The sequence below is a fragment of the Pogona vitticeps genome, chromosome 4 (assembly GCF_051106095.1).
Source record: "Pogona vitticeps strain Pit_001003342236 chromosome 4, PviZW2.1, whole genome shotgun sequence".
Classification (NCBI taxonomy): domain Eukaryota; kingdom Metazoa; phylum Chordata; class Lepidosauria; order Squamata; family Agamidae; genus Pogona; species Pogona vitticeps.
The window spans coordinates 79,413,614-79,432,868 of record NC_135786.1 but is presented as its reverse complement, the minus strand read 5'-3'; the positions used below and the strand labels follow the sequence as shown (position 1 = coordinate 79,432,868).

Below are 19,255 nucleotides of genomic sequence, written 5' to 3'. Positions count from 1 at the left end.
TGTTGCTGGGTAGTCAATAAGAGCTATGATGAAGAAATCACCACCAGCACAGGTGTAAGCAAACAGCAAAGCATGCCTCACTTCCACTCCCTCTCTTCCTCCCTTCCTTCCTTACAGCAAAAGTTTTTTCTCTCTCCATCCAGTTCTTTACTTTGCAGCATGCAGCATGTCCACAGAAAGTGTGCTTACTTTTATCAGCTTTTTGCAGCTGATCCTCCTGTTTCCTCCACTCTCTAATCATTTTTTCAGATGAGGAGGCCCAAAATGTCTCTGCACTGTTCACTGTTTCCATACTCCTTAGCATATTTTACTACCTCTAGTTTAAAAGGAATGCTATATGCTAGCCTTTTCTGTTTTGCACTGGTAGAATGAGTTCCCATACTCTGCAAGAAAAATGTGCCCCTTATTCATCACCACATACAGTATACTGCTTCCTTTTACAAATATAATCTCAAAGCAGCACAGAATCATAGAATAATGGAGTTGGAAGGGGCCTATAAGGCCATCAATTCCAACCCCTGGTTCAATGCAGGAATCCAAATCAGAGCAGATCTGACAGATGGTTGTCCAATTTTAGAGACTACAATAGGATAAAATACAGTAGCTGGGAATCACAATGAAAAGATAAAATCTACCAGCAATATTGTAGAACAACAATGATTAAGAAAAACCAATTAAAACAGGGGGAGCGACACCATGCAGCTTTTGTTAACACAAAAATACTACTAAAATTTCTATTTCCAGTTGTGTGTGTGTACATGTGAAATGCTATTTATGAAATGTTGGGTTCTTAAACCAATTTTCAAGATTTCAAAGCCTTACTTGAACATATTCAGATCTGTGATTCAGATCTGCCCTCTGCAATTCAAATTGCCTTGCTCCATAAAAACTGGACTCAGCTAATGTGGCAAGCTAATACACCAAATAAAACCTGTAGCCCTAGTGGTAATATATTAAGGAAAGGAGTGTTAGGTCCCTTTTTGGTTTCCCTTTTGAACTTTATTCTGCATGTGCTCAGTGCCTTTTTAATCATTCTGTGCTTCAGAATGAAATTTGGCTAACAATACACATTAGCCTCCCCCCGTCCCTTAATGTTTTAAATATCTGCAAAATTACTCCTATTTAGGCCTAATTTATGATGAAGTGATGCAGCTTCCTGCAAAGCTCTGAACTACAGAGAGCTATTCTAGCAGGCTCTCAGTAGTAACTTTATCTTCCACTCACCATTCTCAGGCCTGTTTAAGTTACTGCCAATTTTAGAAGCTTTTGTTTCTGTCCTCTCTCCCTCTCCCTCTCTGCTTCTCAAAATGTCTGGCTAGTCACATGGTCTAACTTCTCTCCAGAAGGTGAAGGGAAAGAGACTCCTCCTTCCTGCTTTGCTTCTCCAATAGAGAAGCATACTGGGTGATGCAAGGAGGCAGATATGCTAATATCTGTGCACTGGAGGACTGTGGGAGGAACATCTAGCCCCTGATGGGGGTCCTGTGGGGCACCACAAAACACTGAGTAGCTCTCCTGGCCTCTTTCAGGACTGGGGCTGTGCAGCACTGTTCTGATCAGGAGGTACAGCCGGCGGTCACCATGCCTTTGGGGGATAGTGCACACAAAGGGCCAGGAGGCTTAGGGGCCATTCAAACTCAGACCTGGCAGGGGAGATACCATTGTTGTAAAAGTGGTTTTCCCAGGGTAAGGCTCATCTATTGCACTTTGAATGAGCTGACCCCTGTGATTTCCCCAAATGTGGGAAAATCAACTGCCTAAGTGGGAGATTGTATTTGTGGTTTCCCTTGGTCTTTCTAGAACCACTCTTTGGTCCTTTGCTATTTTCACTGCTTGCTGCCATAGGTCTGTTTGCCTTGCTGGTTTTCCAGGTGGGCTGCAGGAGGCAGATCCTAGAAAGCTAGCAGTGCAGAATGGTGAGGTCCAAACAGAAAGCAGTCTCTGCTGCCAGTTCAGAGGCCTCCCAGCATGGCAGTGGGAGGCTTTTGGGTGGTGGTGGCTGAACCCTGGGTTACTGCATTCACTCCATAAGACGCATGTACTTTCCCTCCCACCTTTTTGGAGAGAAAAAGTGCATCTTATGGAGCGAAAAATACGGTATTTGCTTATATTCCCTAATTAGGGTGATGAGATATAATATTAAATATTATCAATCGTTTATTGTTACAATTGCTAGTTAGGTTTTGATCTGCAGACCACTACATCATAAAACCAACTTTTCAAAAACCATCAAAATAGTAATATTGAGGCCATGGATGTCTGGGAAGGAATGTGAGGTGACAGATGGCTCGGTAAACATGTTCCCTCGCTTAAGTTGAGAACTCCTTTTAAAAAACAAACTTCACAATCTTTCTGTTAATTGTATATACAGGAGTGGTTGTGAAAGTGGGTTGGCGAAGTTTATCCGTATGAATGCAAGTAAACATGATTAAAAAGATGCCTTTTAAAGCTTTGTGTTAATAAAAAGCACAATGTTGTTTACAAGCATTGGCATAAAGTCCACAATCACTCCTGCTAAATGTTCAAACTGTATACTTTAACGTGCATCTTCAAAGGCTGTTTCTTTACAAAGAAAGTCCTAAGGGATTGTTAAGAGCAGATGAAGCCTTCTGTTTGTTCACCCACATTGGTGTTTCGTATTTTGCAAAACTGCAAGAATATTGTATTATAAATGAGAACAGCTTGATGGGAAGTGTGGCTTAATCTTGCCTAGGAAGCAATGAAGAAGGGATGTTCTGTTAAATTTGTACAAGAATTCTAAAGTTGGTTCATTTTATGGTGAATTTCTCTGATTGAAATGAGTCATTTACTGCTTATGGAAACATATGAACACACACACACACACACACACAACTACACTGCAAGTTTCAAATATCTCAGTACAGCATGTAGCATACTATAGTGTAGTAACTACAAAATAATCAGCACTTTTGTCATATTCAAATTTCTGTATTTAAGTAAATGTAATTCTAGAGCAAATGTAGAAGAAACTGGGCACCAGAAGCAAACTCCATTTTCAACGTGCAAAGAGTTTATCTTTTTAAGAAATCAGATTTATTTTGAGGCCTTTACACAACCTAACCTTATGAAAGAAGTGAAATTTTTAAGATATCAAGATTTATTTAAAAAAGGATTGTGATTTAAAGTCCAGTTTTAATATTATAACATTTTATTTTGACATTTTAATCCCACAAATACTAGGATTATGAGAGTCCTTTTGCTTTATGAATGCCGCTAAGCTCTTTGAAGCACCCTGTGTTCAGCTCAGAAACATGTAAATAGCTGTATTCATACATTTTTCCAAAGACAATGCACAGTTCTAATTGCTCCTGGCAGAGCAAATCAACATTCTATAAAGCAATTTGAAAAATGGGCATCCCAAACAAACAAAAAAAAAGATAACTTTTACATTGGCCTTCAGATCAACACCAAATTTGGCACAGTTGTAGCAGATGGTCTGCTCTTGTCGTGCTTCATATCTGGGGTGTTTGGGGCAAAGGGTTTTTAAGTTATGATTTTAAAAAATAAATAAACTCTTCCCTCCATCAGAAATAAGTGACCCCAAACATTTACAGATTTAAAACAGCTCATAAAATTGAAAATACCAATCTTGCTAATCTTGAAAGAGAATACAGTGGGGTCTTGACTTGAGAACTTAATCCGTATTGGAAGGCGGTTCTCAAGTCAAAAAGTTCTCAAGTCAAATCTGCATTTCCCATAGGAATGCATTGAAAACCATTTGATCCGTATCTGCTCTTTTCTGGCCATAGAAACTAATGGGAAGCTGCTATTCCGCCTTCGACCACTAGAGGGGGATATTTTGTTTCTTTTTTTCCTTAGGTCAAGAAAGGTTCAGGGAAGGCAGGGAAAATACAGTCCAGGCAGTACAGTACCAGGCAGTCTGAAGACTGTCTCCCAATCCACTCTCTAAACGCTGGGAGGAGTGAGGAAGCAGACAGGCACCCTTTTCACTGGCCAACAGTTAACTGAAAGTTCACATTTTGCACTTTCCCTGCCTCCCACGTGGGTTTTTTTCAGTTCTTAACTCAAATCTAAGTACTGTATGTAAGTCAAGTCAATATTTTCCTATGAGAGTGGTTCTTAAGTCAAAATGTTCTTAACTCAAGCCGTTCTTAAGTCAAGACCCCACTGTAGTTGGCACCACTCACTTTTATTTATTTGGAAAGAATCCATCCTGTAGGGCCTGAAATATTAGTCCTCAGAAAACTCATTTCAAAAGGCAGAAACTGATTTCTTATAACACTGAGCATACATGGAACCAGATTTGCCAGCCAGAGCTTTGCAAAGTAGATACAATGTTGCAGCTTCATGGGTAGGGTAGGAAGATACTGTAATTGGAGAGCTTTGGGCAGAAACAGAAACAGAGTAAAAAGACAGGGTTCCTTTAAAGAGTTTTTAAAAAAGCCAGGCTGTACAGTGAAAATCCTTCAAAAAGGGAAACATTTAGCCATGCATATCCAGGGAATTCACAAATTTTGTAAGGCATTTTCAAAGTGTTTTTGCATTGCAAAAACACAGAGCAATTGTGTTTGTCCTAGCCTTGAGTGCAGTAAACATTTTCTCAAGATTTCTTAGACTATGCTATGGACACAGGTTTTCAAAGGGAAATTAGCTCCAGGTCTGGAGCAGTCTGAAACTTTGAACCTGTCAGTCAGGAACCTACTTAATTTTTACCTTCTTCCTGGCAAAACAGGGATTTGTGCTTGCAAAGAGATTCTATATCTTCATGTAAAAATATTAAATATATATATTAAAATAGAATTGAGAACGATGGTCATTTAAGCTGTGAAATATTTTTTGCTTTGTGGCTGAGGAGCATCTTACACAATGTTAGCAGAGGTTTGGTGCCTTTATCCTGTCATAGTCTCAATCATTCCACTTGTGTCACTATACAATTGTTTGGTAGTAGAGATGCACTCATCTTCTGGGATCTTCTATCACTGGATAATTCTACATGAGGAATGTTTCTGTTGAAATTTGTATGTAGTGCTTGTATACTTAAATTCCATTTTAAAAAGCCAATGATAAAAAACCCTGCAATTTATGAATGTGCAATATTGCACTTCTGTATCCATGCTTCAAAACACCTGGAAATTGTTTGATATTACTGCATAATATCATGCCCACATTGCCAGGAGGAAAAAGAATTCCAAGCTTTACATAACAAATGCAGCTTGAATGTTGACAACTACAATGGCAGCAGTCACGATGGTCTACAGGATACCCTTTTCTGCTCACTATAATTGACACTTGTAAAAAAATAAATAGCCGTGACAATTGCTCTTTGTTTGGGTGAGACATATAGTAGACCAATCCATACAATAATTATCTTTCCACAATCATGTACACATTCAATCCAGATAGTGTAACTACATTTGAGTAAAATTTGTTGAACTAAGTTGAATGAATAATCCAGAATACAAAAAGCCTATCTAATCAGACAGGTATTTATTTTTTCATTTCAGTTCTGCTAAATGGCTGGCGGAGCAGCTGTGTGATATATATACCACACAGTGATCTCAACCTAACATATCCCTAGAACCTCAGTGGTTAGATTATTCAGGAGATATCTTGGGCTTTTTTTGAGAGGTTTCAGCTGTCACTCACCTGCTGCTTTGGAGTTAGCAGCTCAATGTACTATATGAGTTTCAGATGCTCTTTTTCTGAATTCAAATTACATCTTCTTAACACTAAATGTTGAGTGGGATATGAAAGATCTGTAGTGGTGCTCCTCTGTGCAGCAATTTAATACCAGTTCCTGGTTATGCAATGTAGCTGCCCTAGAGTCTTAAAATAACCCCTCATATGGTCTTTCTTTGCATATTCGTCTAAAGAAAGAGCCTGTGCCTACTTGATCCCACTTGTTCTTTGTAGGACTGCTTCAAAAGCTACAGTTTGCAGATTGGAACTGTCAGTATCTTCCCAGGAGTCAAAAGGCAAATCATGTAATCTAAGCATATATACTGGTTTTACAAGATGTTTCTAAAATGTTACAATATTGTGTAATGCATCTGTTGAGCAAAGTTTAACTGGCTCTATCTTTGTTTGTTGTTCTCTGTGTTTTGTTTTTCATATTATGTTTTAAACAAGATTTTGTTTTTATTTCTGTTTTGGGATGTTACTAGCAATCTTGAATGCTTTTTAATGAGAAGTCATGGTACAGAAATGAATGAATATAGTAAGTTCATATTCATGTCATATTTGCTACAACATATGGGAGCTGTTTCAGTGAAGAAGTTACCTAAATGCAAATCATTTCAAGGACAATGGTCAGAGGCAATTCAAATCTTCAGTATATTAATGGAGTTAATTATAGAGGAAATGAGTATATCTTCAGCATTCTTCTCAGCCAGTGGACTCAAAACAAGAGTGTCCAATGTGTCTTGCCTGGGAGGTAGTAGGTTGTTTGGGATTTAAAAAATGATAAGCATACCAGTGAGGAAAGATTACAGAACCTTATTTAACAGGCAATGAAATAGGAAAATCACAGTAGAAAGATTACACTGAATGAACAATTATGTGATGGTACAATAGTACCAGCGATATGATGCGAAGTAATAGTATAAAATAATTCAACAAGGACTAGCACAAACACAGCAGAGCACTAGGTAACAGAATAAAGAAAAATTAAAGAGTTATGACCTTCACCATTTTTGTTAGCTGGAAGCCCTTGTAGAACTGCAGTAAGTGGTTCCAAGTGGGTGTTCAGCAACAGTCTGGAAGTGGCGACCTTATATATCTTTATCGCCATTGGCCAATGAGAACCACAATACATTTGTTCTGAATTGGTAAAAAGCTGCTCACTAATTGGCACTGTGATGAGAAGATACAGTACTAATTGGCAAAATGGTGATAGAAGTGTCTTGAAAGCATTTAATTAATGAGCAAAATGATGTCCTGTTATATTCCCAGCTCCAGATGTCTAAAGTTACGCCATCCTGATATTTGGCCTGATTTAGCTAGGATAAACACATGCCTTTCTCAGACAATCATTTGTCAGGTCAAAGAGAGAGCATGAGAAGAGAAGTAAAGCTCTGAAACAGAGCTGCCTTCTAGAAGAGCTTCCAGTAAAGGCTTGAGCAAAGATGGATGCCTATGAATACAGCTTGGGCATAGAGCAGTGTTTCCTAACCATAAAGTGGCCTCTTAAAGTTAAGGTAACCCAGGTGTTATTGGACTGCATCTCCCAGAAACCTTCACCACTAGCTGTGCTGGTTGGGTGGTTCTGAGAGTTGCAGTCAAATAACATTTGGCTTACCCAAGTTTGGGAACAACTGGCATAGAAGCAAACCTACTGTAGTATATACCTCTATACCTTCTTGATATAAGACATAAGACATAAGAAATTTATTTGTCATTGCGCTCACAAGTGGGTGTAACGAAATGAGGTGCTCTTCCCCAAGGTAAAACTGGACAACACTACAAAAAAAAAAGTTAAAATATACACAACTTTCACCATCCAAATATAGATACCCCGTTTTCTCTCAGCAATTAAAATTCCACCAAAAACCTATGGCCCCGCATTTAAACTCAATACTGCACTTGGGTAAAAACTGTTCTTGAATCTGCTTGTCCTTGCTTTCAATACCCTGAATCTCCTTCCTGATGGTAATAATTTAAAGAGCTGATGTCCCGGATGAGAGGAGTCTTTCAGTATGTTAGATATCTTCCTCTTACATCTGTTCTTATACAATTCTTCCAAAAGGGGAGTGAACAGCCAATGATGTTTTGGGCCATCTTAATCACCCTTTGAATTGCCTTTTTCTCTGCCACTGTGCAGCTCGTGAACCATACACAGAGACAGTAGGATAATATGCTCTCAATCGAACTCCGATAGAAGGTGATTAACAAACTCTCAGTCAATTGTTGCTTTCTAAGAATCCTTAGAAAATACAACCGTTGTTGTGCCTTCCTGATTAACGCAGCAGTGTTTGCACTCCAAGTCAGGTCATTTGTTATGATAGTCCCAAGAAACTTACATTCAACCACCTGTATGATAAATGATAAATGATAAATGATATGATAAATGTCTTCTGTAATGATACTATACAACTGGCTCCTTTTCTTTTTGCATGAAGCCAATGACACCCAGCAGGATTTCCAAATGTTTATAGAAAAATAAGATCAAAATAAGATCAACGGAAGAAGAGAGGGGAAATTGAGAGGAGGAAAGCACATACATTTATTGGCAATTCTACGATTTCCTAACAAGATTCTCAGCCCAAACTCCTTTGTTCAAGGGCACTTCAAGGTAGTCCTGGGTTTTGCTGATAAAACCTTAGTACTCAGGTCCATTTCGCTTTAGGGAACACTTCTTTTAATGATAAGCCTTACTTATGGTTAAAACAGTGATGGCGAACCTTTTTGAGCCCAAGTGCCCAAACTGGAAAAAGAAAACAACCCAGCGGGCGGTGGGTGGTGGAGGTGGCAGGGGTGGAAATGGAAGTGGCAGCGGCAGAAGCAGAAGTGGCGGCAGAAGGAGGAATCCCAGGCACGGAGGTGCCTCCAGACCCCACTCTAGATCCATTTCCAGTTGTGCCCAACCCTGCCACTTCTTAAAGCTCAGCCGGCCTGCTGCCACCAGCACCAGCTGCTCCGGATCCTGCTCTGCTGCCTGTCGGGGTGCTAGCACTACGGCTGCAAGCACCTCCTCAGGTTTGGCTGGTGGAAGTAGCGCTCCAGTGACTTATGGCTCGCGTGCCCACAAAGAAGGCTCTGGCACACCATAGGTTCACCATTGCCGGGTTAAAATCTGTGGCTCAGACACTTGGCTCAGACTTTTCCAATAACAGACCTTATTCTCTGGAATAAATTACTTTTTGAAATTTATTTCAATCATGCTATCTTCAGAAAAGCTAAAGTATAGTGTCTTTCTTTAGGTGTCAGTTTCTTAATACTTTAGCTGTGAGCTGCTTAGAGCAGTATAAAATTACTTTAGTAAAAACTGTGTGTATAGTGTGCCGTGCAAGGACAAGCTCTGTATGGGAGATCCCTGATCCAGAGGTAAAATGCAAATAAAAATAGTATGGGAAGTGCTTTCCACTTTCCTAAAATGTCCCAAATTTGCTTTGCATAGAACTGCAAGTATATTTCCTTACCCTGTAAATGTTTACTCTTGTAATTCAATGGGACTTCCTTCTGAGCAGACTTATAAAGTCTACTTATAAAGTCTTCTGAGCTGCTGAGGAGTAATATCATTGCAATGATAAATGCATGCTAACATCATAATTTTCTCAGAACAGCAACATTTTAGGAATGTGGAAAGATACAGCTGGCTTGCATGTTTATTGACAATGCAGAGGCAGGAGGATCAGAATAATTCTCTGTTGGCCTGTACTTATTACTAGGCACACTGCTAATAACAAAGGACAGGAACAGAAAATACTAGCTGCACCATTGTCCCTACTATAAAAATATACCATCTTGCTTTAAATTCGCCTCTTAGAATATATGTCTGTCCATAAAATTGTTGTGAAGGAAATAGTCTAGTGGGGAAAAAAGTAAGAATGCTTAATTGACCTACTGAAAGATGCATCTAGTTTTTGAAGGAATTCTTAAAAACATTGGGAAAAGAGAATATTAATATATTAGTAAATTTTGTAATAACGAGAATGGTTTTATAATTCAATAATAACTGTATTCCTAAAATATTGTCCTTGTGCCAGCTGGGGAGTGAACGGATCTCCGTGGCACCTGTGGTACTGAGCTCCATATTTGAATTTGAATTGTCGATGTCTCATCCATTCCTTTCATCCTCTTCGAAGTTAACTCAGATCCAATAATGGATATCTGAAACACATATCAGTATATCACCATGTAAACTGTATTCAGGCACTCAAAACTAGTTTGATACATATATGGGACTCTGTTCTCTAACCCCTCCATCATCACTTCCACTGCTTAATTGCATGTGGAAATCAAGGACTCTGAATAGGGTGAGATTGCTATCTATGGATAATCTTCTTCATCTGAGTTGGGGATCCCTAGGTAACTGGATGAATAAAAAGTTTCTTGCCACTTGTCCTTTTTATTATTATTTTCAATCTTTTTATTTTAGAATTATTTTTATGGATTTTATGATTTTTTGCTTTGCTTTCTGCACACTGCCCAAAGTAGATGGGTGGTATAAAAATTGAAGGAAGTAAGGAATGAACAAAATAGCCCATGAAGGGAGATGGGCTGGACTACTCTTTTTTAAAGCATTATTATTCTGCTTGATCTGGAATCACTGAATTGGTACATAGCCTTCTTGATTTTGTTTTAGTTTGTTTTGTAAACATTTATCTGCTTTAAATTAAGACAATTTTTAAACCTTTGTCAACTTATTTGTACTGTAGATTTAAACTGAGGGCAAATTTATTTTCCTGTTTCAGTTCTGAACCCCATATTTGGGTTCAATTGTGGCACTTTGGCCCAGCCTCAGTTCCTCTTTTATTCAGTCACTCAGTAATAAGATTGTGTCTTATTACTTATTAGATTGTGCCTTGTGGCACAGTGGTTGAACTGCTGTACTGCAGCCAAAATTGTGCTCATGACCCGGGGTTCAATCCCAGATAGCCTACTCAAGGTTGACTCAGCCTTCTATTCTTCTATTCTTCTGAGGTCAGTAAAACACCCAGCTGGCGGGGGGGGGGGGCAGCAGTAATGTGCAGCCTGCATGATTAACTTGTAAACCACCCAGAGAGTGCTTTAAGTGCTATGGGGTGGTATATAAGCAGCACACTTTGCTTTGCGTCTTCTACTCTATTGTCTTTGAGATGATCCTACATGTTAGATGTTCTGCAGGATGCATCTGTCAGTCCTCATGATCCTTTTACTCTAGGGCAGGTTACAAAAGATAATGTAATTTCTACCTACCATTTCTCCTGCCTCATATTTTGTTCATGGTAGGAAACTGTTCTGGGAGGCAAGGGGCTTCTCTAAATGGCTTTCCGTTTTCTTTATAAGAGTGAAGCAAAATTGCTGGTAATGTGTGTGGAATATTACTAAGTCCCCGCCCTATTTGAGCAGTGACAGGATATGAAACATTAGCAATGTACTTGTTCTGGCACAATGCTTGATATGATGTCCCTGCTGAAATAGTGGGTATAGTTAGCTCTGGTCCACTCATGTAATAGTACAGTAGATGAACTCTTAAAGCCAAGTTACATTTACAAAGGGCATATAAAATTGCTACCCGTATTCATTTGGGTCTAGGGGAGTCAGAGAAAGTTGTCCAAGAAGAATGCATTGTTAGGTTTTGTAACATATAGTAGGCCCATCTACCACTAACGGGATATGCTCTTTTACTTTTTTCCACTTTATATCTTTGGACCAGAAAAAGGCAAATGTTGCATCCTGAAAATTTCCATTCACCTGTGTGTTGTATAGAGCTTTTACTCTCTGATTTAGCCATGTTCTAATTCTGAAGGCTAGCATGGTATTTGTTTTGCAGGCTTCTGAAATGATCTGACTGTGTCATATTTTTTATTACCAGCGATTTCATACTTGATCAAGTCATTGCCCATCACCTAATGAATCTTTTATCAGTCATCCATTTTTCATTCTTCAAAGAGCCCCAACATAACTGTAGCACTCCACCTGCTCCAGGGTAACTTGAGCTATAATGCTTGATAAGATCTGAAATATACCATGGCAATGGTTCTTAGCACAGGAATGGGTGAGAACTAATACTGCTTTTTATTGCTATATTGCTCAGGAAGTATTTAGTAGGATGTATTGTTGTTTTTGGAATGCACAAATGTGAGCCATGGACTAACTCAAATCATTATTATCCTATTTCTAACCCAGAGTATCTCAATGCTAGCAAGCAAATTGTCTTAGTGAACACCCACACATTTTATCATCTTTTGTAGGAAGATGGAACCAGCACTGGATGGGTTTAACTCTGTTAGAAACATGCTGTTATTATCCATTTTCTCTGTGTTGTATCTGACTGTTGGGTATGGCGTAGAGTATTTCCCTGATTCCTACAATGATTTTCTCAAAGCTTAACATTAACTTAAGGCAACATTATATTTGTTTGTTCTTAAATTTTGTTTTAGAATGAGCAGTCTTCCTTATGCACAGTAATTACTATACCTAATAGCAAAAACAAATATTAATCTTTTCACCTTGGGACATGTTGCAAAAAGAAATGTAATCCTTACTTAGCCAAAGAAATGAAAATGCAAAAGTTTTAAGAACAATATTAGGTGATAAATGTATTTTCCAAAAACTACAAGGGAGCCTTAGATTCAGGGTTTTCAAGAAATTGTGTTATGTGGCAAATTAGAGGAAATATTTCTAATTTCCCCTTATTTAAAAGGTAGGAAAAAGTACTACAAGAGTCACTTTTTTAGAAGCAGCCATAATTTAAAATTTTGAGCTCCAGGCCTATAGAGAATTATGCAAGTATTCATTTTTCTTAGATTCTGAGCTTGCTGATGGGTTTTTAAATGTCTAAAGATTTTCTTTGCTTACTTCTGTAACTGCACCATTACAAAGTCATGGTTAAGGCACTGTAGCATACACTAAGTTAATATATGAATGCTATAGCAAGGTCCTAGATCAAATCAAGCTTGAACTATCTCTAGAGGCAAAAACATTGAATCTGACGCTGTCTTACTTTGGGCAATTCATGAGAAGGCAAGATTCACTGGAAAAGATAATAATAATGTTGAGAATGGTGGAAGGCAGCATCCTTCCCCCACCTCCAAAGACCAAATATGAGATGGACTCAGTCCTTAAGGGAATCATAGCCTTGAGTTTACAAGAGCTAAGCAGGACCCTTGAGGACAGGTAATTTTGGGAGATCACTTACGCAGTGGCTCACCATAAGTCGGAGATGATTTGACCAGCACATAACAACAACAATATTGTAATGAGGATGTCTGCTGCAGAACAAGATTAAAAAGTACTGGACTGCTCCAGGAATATGATGCTATGTGCAAAGTGATATGAGAGATGTGAGAGAAGCAAAATATAATTTTCTTCATTCATGCTGAAAACATGAGGTTAGTTGAATATTTTTTAAGAAGGGGCCAAATCATTTTATGCTCTGTCCTTGGGTAAACACCGTCTCACTGGTGATATGTACAAAACAATTTATCTTGGATGTTATAAGAATTGTTGCTCATAGACAAAGTGGGAACTGTTTGTTTACCAAAAAGGGAATACCTGAAACCTTGAAATTTGTCAATGAGTTGTTACAAACTACCCTGTTAGTGTTATGTGAATGCCTTGTGGATAAAAAGGAGTAGCTTTTAATAAAGGTAAACATGTTTTATTAAATGAAAAAATGCCCTCTTCCTACTTCCTCTTCTTATTCAAATGCCTTGGTGTTATTGACATATGGAAGCATTTCAGGGCCAAATTATAATAGGGGCTCTGCAGTTATGCCTTCCCCCTTTCTAGAACTAATTATATGCTTTGAGAGGGGGGATTCTGATCAGGATTAGAGATGGGGGTATTCATATATGAATACAAAAATCCCCACGCAGGCGGAGTTAACAAGGGTCCGGCCCCTGGGGCCAGACTGTCCACTCCCATGTCCACCGCTTCTGCTGGCCCCGCTCATTCTTTCAATTGCTCCCAAGCACCTTTCTCTTCCCAATCGTCTATCCACTCCTGGCAGAGGGAGGGAAGACAAATCTCCCTGCAAGACTGCCGAGTGGATAGCAGAGTGGTGCTCCAGAGCAATTGGAAGGAAGAGAGGGGCCACCACTCACCACTGGATGTGTGAGTGGACGGCCCAGCCCCAGGGGCCAGACACTCATTAACCCCAGTTGCATGGGAATATTCATATACAAATACCCCCATCTCTAATCAGGATCACAACAGGTTGAGGGAAGATATTTATGATTTACTTCCTACATGTGACCATGATCTCTCCATACCCCTGGAAACATGAGATGGAGAAATCACCTGGAAGCACTTGGGTCCCCAGATGTTCTTGGACTACAGCTCCAAAAAATTCCTGGCCACTACTCTAGAACATGAACCCTAGCTAGTAATGATGACCCTGCAACTACCTGGAATGACTAGCTGAGTTGCTACAAGGGAATATATAGCAGTGATCTTTGTATGAGCTCTACCCACCACACACACATACCTTTGGAGTGTCCAAAAGAAGTTTTATGCTTTACTGGGGGGTGGAGTTCAGGTGTCAATGTCCTTCTCTGGTACAAGCTGAGTCTTTCTAGACCAGGAGTCAGGGAACTTTTTTACCTTTTACCCCCCCAAAAAAATTTATATACGTCGACATTACCCCTCTTGGCTCTCACCATCCGCAGCTGACCCCCTCCACCCGGGACCTGTGGCCACTGCCTGGACAGCCAGTCTAGAAGTGCCACACTACTGGGAAAGCACATCCTTGGCGAGGGGAGGCGGGCACCGCAAGGCCAGCAGGTCCACTGGCCATGAGCTCAGGTGAAGCGGAGTGAGAAGGGGGCCTCCTTGCCAACGTACCAGGCAGGTGGGTGTGGGCAGGAAGGAGAGCCCTGGCCAGGGCTATGCTGGGCAAAAAAGTCCAGCTGGCCTGGTACACCATCCTCCCCCCCTACTTTGGAGGCAAGGAGGGCAGGTGGGTGCCCTGTGCAATTCCTCACCAGGATTCACTCTTCCCGCAACAGAATGCCCACCTACACACAGCATCGTCGGAAATAAAATGCCTGCGGGTAAAATGGTTGCTGCGACCATCCTCATTACCCCCAGAATTTTCATTTTTATCCAATTTGGGGTAATTTACCCCTGTTCTCCAACAACTGTTCTAGACATACTGTGTATTCCCTTCAGTTTCACTTTCCTTGTCTGGAGTCACAGAGTTTTTTTTTTAAATTCTTAAGCACATGAATGCTAAACTGAACAGAAAGAATTATATACAGGGGTTTCTCTGCCCTAAGGGCAACCAGACTATTTGCATCACCCTTTATTCTTTTGTTTCTTTTTTCAGGGGTCTGAACCAAATAGTGATTTACAATAATTCAGTTCCCCATCCTCAGGTAACATTAGTGCTTGCTCTGCCTTGACCTTATGCTACAATCTGTGTCTGTACATGCACTGATCATTAACGTCACTGTTCTGCCAGTCCACTGGAAGGAGGTGGTTATTTAGTAGTGAAGGTAGACTCGTGGATTTCCTATTTTGTAAATTGCCTTTAAATAGAGGAAAATATTATAAATTATAAAACCAGATTAATATAGTAGTCACTATCATTTACTCAAGTAGGTTGTAACCAGTAAGCAATGAGCAAGAGATCTTTTGAGTGATATAAATCAGTGGGTTGGAGTATCTGCCTGCTGAGCTGGGCCAGGAGTCAAACCATCCCATGTCTTGTCCATGAGACCACCAACAACATATGTGCTCTGCCACCTCTGTGGCCTTGGGCAAGCTGCAATCTTGGATGGCCATAAGAAGGAGGGACAGGAAAAGCACCACTAAGTATTTGATACCTAGAAAAACTTGAGAACTTCACGAGACATTGAATTCAACTTGATGATGCATAAATGGCAGATCTTTAATGGGTGGGCCACCAGGACTCTGGGAGAGATTACAGAGAACATGTTATATGCAGGTGCTAGCCTGGGAAGCAATCAGATGGCCTCTTCATTAGGTACTGAGATTGATACATTGAATTTCACAGTTATGTTGATAGTTCAGCTCCCCATCTCTACTTAGGAGCTATGATATCATGGTTTGGGAACTTTTGTTTGTGAGTGCAGTATTCATGTTAGAGAACAGCTGATTGATCATTAGAAAAGAATGTTGAACATAAAATGCAAACACAAATATCATTACAATATATAACTATTTCTTATAACATACCTTTCATATAACATACCTTATTTAGTTTAATTATGAAAGCAAAGCAATCACTTATTGATTGCTTTGTTTTCTAAATGGGATCTAGATGACTGGCTGTGAATAAGACAGTTTTTCATTTCTTATTTGGAAGTTTTACTGATGGTGGCAGCTATTTGAATCAGATGGCAAAGCAGATTGCTTTAGAAATAAAAGTCAAGAAGAAGCAAGCAAATTAGAAATACATTTTATTTTGGACAAATATTGTATTCTGGTTTAATGTTTTAGTGTAACTTTTTGCACTGTAACTCAAACAAATTATTTTTTTTAATTATGTGTCGGTCCAAGGCAATTGAAAGAACTGAAAAACATGTATTCTGTAATTATGCTTTATTTGCAAGCTAGCTGCAGCTACCACAACCCTGGAGAATATCCAGAATGTTAAAATAGTCAGAACAGAAGTCCTAGGTGGACGACATTGTACAATGAGTGGGGAGTAATCAGGAGACTGAGATAATCAAAGGATAATTGGTGGTAATCATGGCTAGAATAATTCCACAAAGTGTATGTCAGATAATTTCTTATTCTTCATGGAAACAGTACATTCTGTTTGCCTAATTTTAATGTCTGTACAATTATCACTGTGTTTTTTCTAACACCTGTCTCTTTGGCAGCACACCTGATACAGGCTAAATTCTGAATGAAACTGATCATATTCTGAATCTATTTGATAGGTTGTACTACTACAGATTCTTTTAAGTCTTCCAGGAATATAAAAAACTATTTTATGGTTATAAATTATTGAGCAGCAATTTCTGAATAGTTAAAAAGATAAACGTTTTCCTTTTACTTCTGATAATTCTGTGTGCCTTTCCAAGCTAACCGTCTGTATGCCAACCTGCTGTCTAACAAATGATATAGTTTTATAATTGGTTGATTTTGCTGGGTTTACTGGGAAATTATTATCGACGCTACTATTATTTGTTCGTTTCATTAAAGATCTATTTTGAAGCAGAATATGCTTGCTAGCTCTCTGCACACCTCAATATCAATTAAAATCATACTTTAAAATACTGAAAGGATCTAGGATTATTCAAATAATGAAGGATTACGGAGTAGTTGTTAAAAGTCTGACTGCGTAGTGCTGTAGATAGATGATTGTAAGGCCTGTGGGACCATCCCTCAGAACCTCTTTTGGAAATATAGAGAAAATGAAAGATGCTGATGTTGGGGTCAAAAGGAGGAGACTACAGATGAAAATCTGCCCATGGTACTACAGTGGCACAGATCATGTTCCTTAGCAGCTTAGTTCAGTTATCTTGATTGCCATTAGTCATAAGAAAAACAACATATTTAGTTTGTCTGAATTTCTGTTTAGGTACCTGAAAAACTGTATGGAATTCAGAGGCTGAGAAATTTATAGCGAGCAAGGACAGCTCCTCATTTTGCAATGCAGTGATTTTTAGCCAGTGGGACACAGTCCATAATCCTGTCTGAGGCTAGTCCAGTTTCAGTATGAAAATGGTAAAGAAAGGTCAGATCTGAATGTGAAACATGTAAGATAATAAACAAAAGAAATAAGAAAACAAAAATAGACTAATGAATAAAACAAGTTTCATAGCAAGATTTGGATTTAAAAGTAAATCATCATTCTGAGAGATTAAAGACTAGAGATGGGGATGAATACAAATGGCGATTTGTTTTGATCCGTTATTCGTCAAGGTTAACGAATCAACGAAAATGAATATATGAATATTCTTCGATGAATCGATCCCCCGATTCATCTGCACTTAAAACAGCTATAACACTAGCCCCGATGATCTAGAGACACCAAATTTGCAGGGAACCTTCCTCAGACACTTTTCTACAAGACCTGAAACTTTGGTGAACATTGGATCTTGGACTCCTGAGTTAAATAGTCACAAAGAGAATGGCCCCCCAGGAAAGCTCCTCCCCAGGTACTTAGAGAATCCAGAATCACAACAGAGCTTCCTATGTCTTTCCCCAACACGCCTGCCAACTTTGGCGAAGATTGGATATCTGAACCCCAATTTATTCACCCCCAAATTGGGTCCCCCAAGAGAGTTTGCCACACGGCACAGAAGCCCATGGCATTGTGGGAGTTATATTTAGTCCCAGCAGAATGAGAGGTCCCTTTGGCAGAGGCATGCGTGAGGCATCAAGTTTGTCTTCAGCTCACCACAACATTACATTTGCCAGCGAAGTAGAGTTTGCCCTCAGGAGGACTGGAGGCAAGGAGATATTTGGCAGCACAGCAGGCTTTTTGGCTCTGTTGGGCACTGAGGGAATTGGCAGCAGGAAAACAGGCTTTTTTGGCCCCATTGGGGCACTGAGGTAGTTGGCAGCAGCAAAGTACCATGCCTTGCCCCATCGGGCACTGAGGACATTAGAGGCAGCAATGTAGAGTGTGTTGCCGCATCAGACACTGAGGTAGTTGGCTCCAAAGTAGGCAGGAAAGCATGTCTTAATAGGCATCAGGCACCGAGGCGATTGGCAGTAAAGTAGGCTTTGTGCTGGCCACATGACAATGGAAACTGTCTTTGGACAAGCACTGGCTCTATGGATTGAAAACGGGATGAGCACCGCCCCCTAAAGTCGGACACAACTGGACTGAAAATGTCAAGGGGAAACTTTACCTTTAGGCTTTGCCCATTAGGTGTATAGTGGCAGAAATCTTCAACATCGATGAGCATCAAGGTGGCATATGGAACACAAGCCTCCAGAAAGAATTAATTATTTAGTCAAGTGTGCTGTTTTTGACTACCAGGAAGGGCTTGGGTTGGCCCAGCTCTCTTGGCATGGGGAAGCCAGGATGACAGCTTTGGAAAACCAGACGATCAGCTCTGCAGAAGCCATGTGATGGTGTTGTTTGTTTTGTTATTGATGAAGAAAAGGGGTGGTAGTGGTAAACTCTGCAGTCTCAAGCAGTGCAATGCGGCGATGCCTGGACAACCCCACTGGGGTACTAAAGTAAGTTGGCTGCAGCAAAGTAGAGTGTGTTGCCCCATCGGGCATTCAGGCACATGGCAGCAGGAAAGCAGGCATTTCAGCCCCATTGGGGCACTGAGGGAAGAGGCAGCAGGAAAGCAGGCTTTTTGGCCCCATCGGGGCACTGAGGCAAAAGGCAGCCGCAGGAGACTCTGGTCTTCTTCTTCTGAAACATCACATTTGCCTGCAAAGTTTCTTATGTTTGCCCCCAGGAAGCAACTGAGGTTGTCAAAGCAGCAGCAACAGCAGGAGAATAGGGTCCAACTTCAAGGTGCTACTAATGGTGGTTAATTAGGGTGGCCACTGGGCTTCTTGAGTGGAAGATCAGCAGTTCGAATCCATGCAGTGGGGTGACCTGAGTTCTTGTCCCTTGTTCCTGCTTCTGCCTAGCTACTGAGTTAAACTGCTGCTGAGCCACTAGGCTTGTTGATCGGAAGCTCTGCCA

The 19,255-nt window shown here is 40.0% G+C and overlaps 1 protein-coding gene and 1 pseudogene across 3 annotated transcripts in view; both read left to right on the top strand.

Annotated features, from left to right (window-relative positions):
- NEGR1 (neuronal growth regulator 1) overlaps positions 1 to 19,255 on the top strand; it is a 600,158-nt gene that overhangs the window by 100,674 nt on the left and 480,229 nt on the right. The window lies entirely within an intron of this gene.
- On the top strand, positions 1,636 to 1,788 carry LOC140707135 (U1 spliceosomal RNA; annotated as a pseudogene).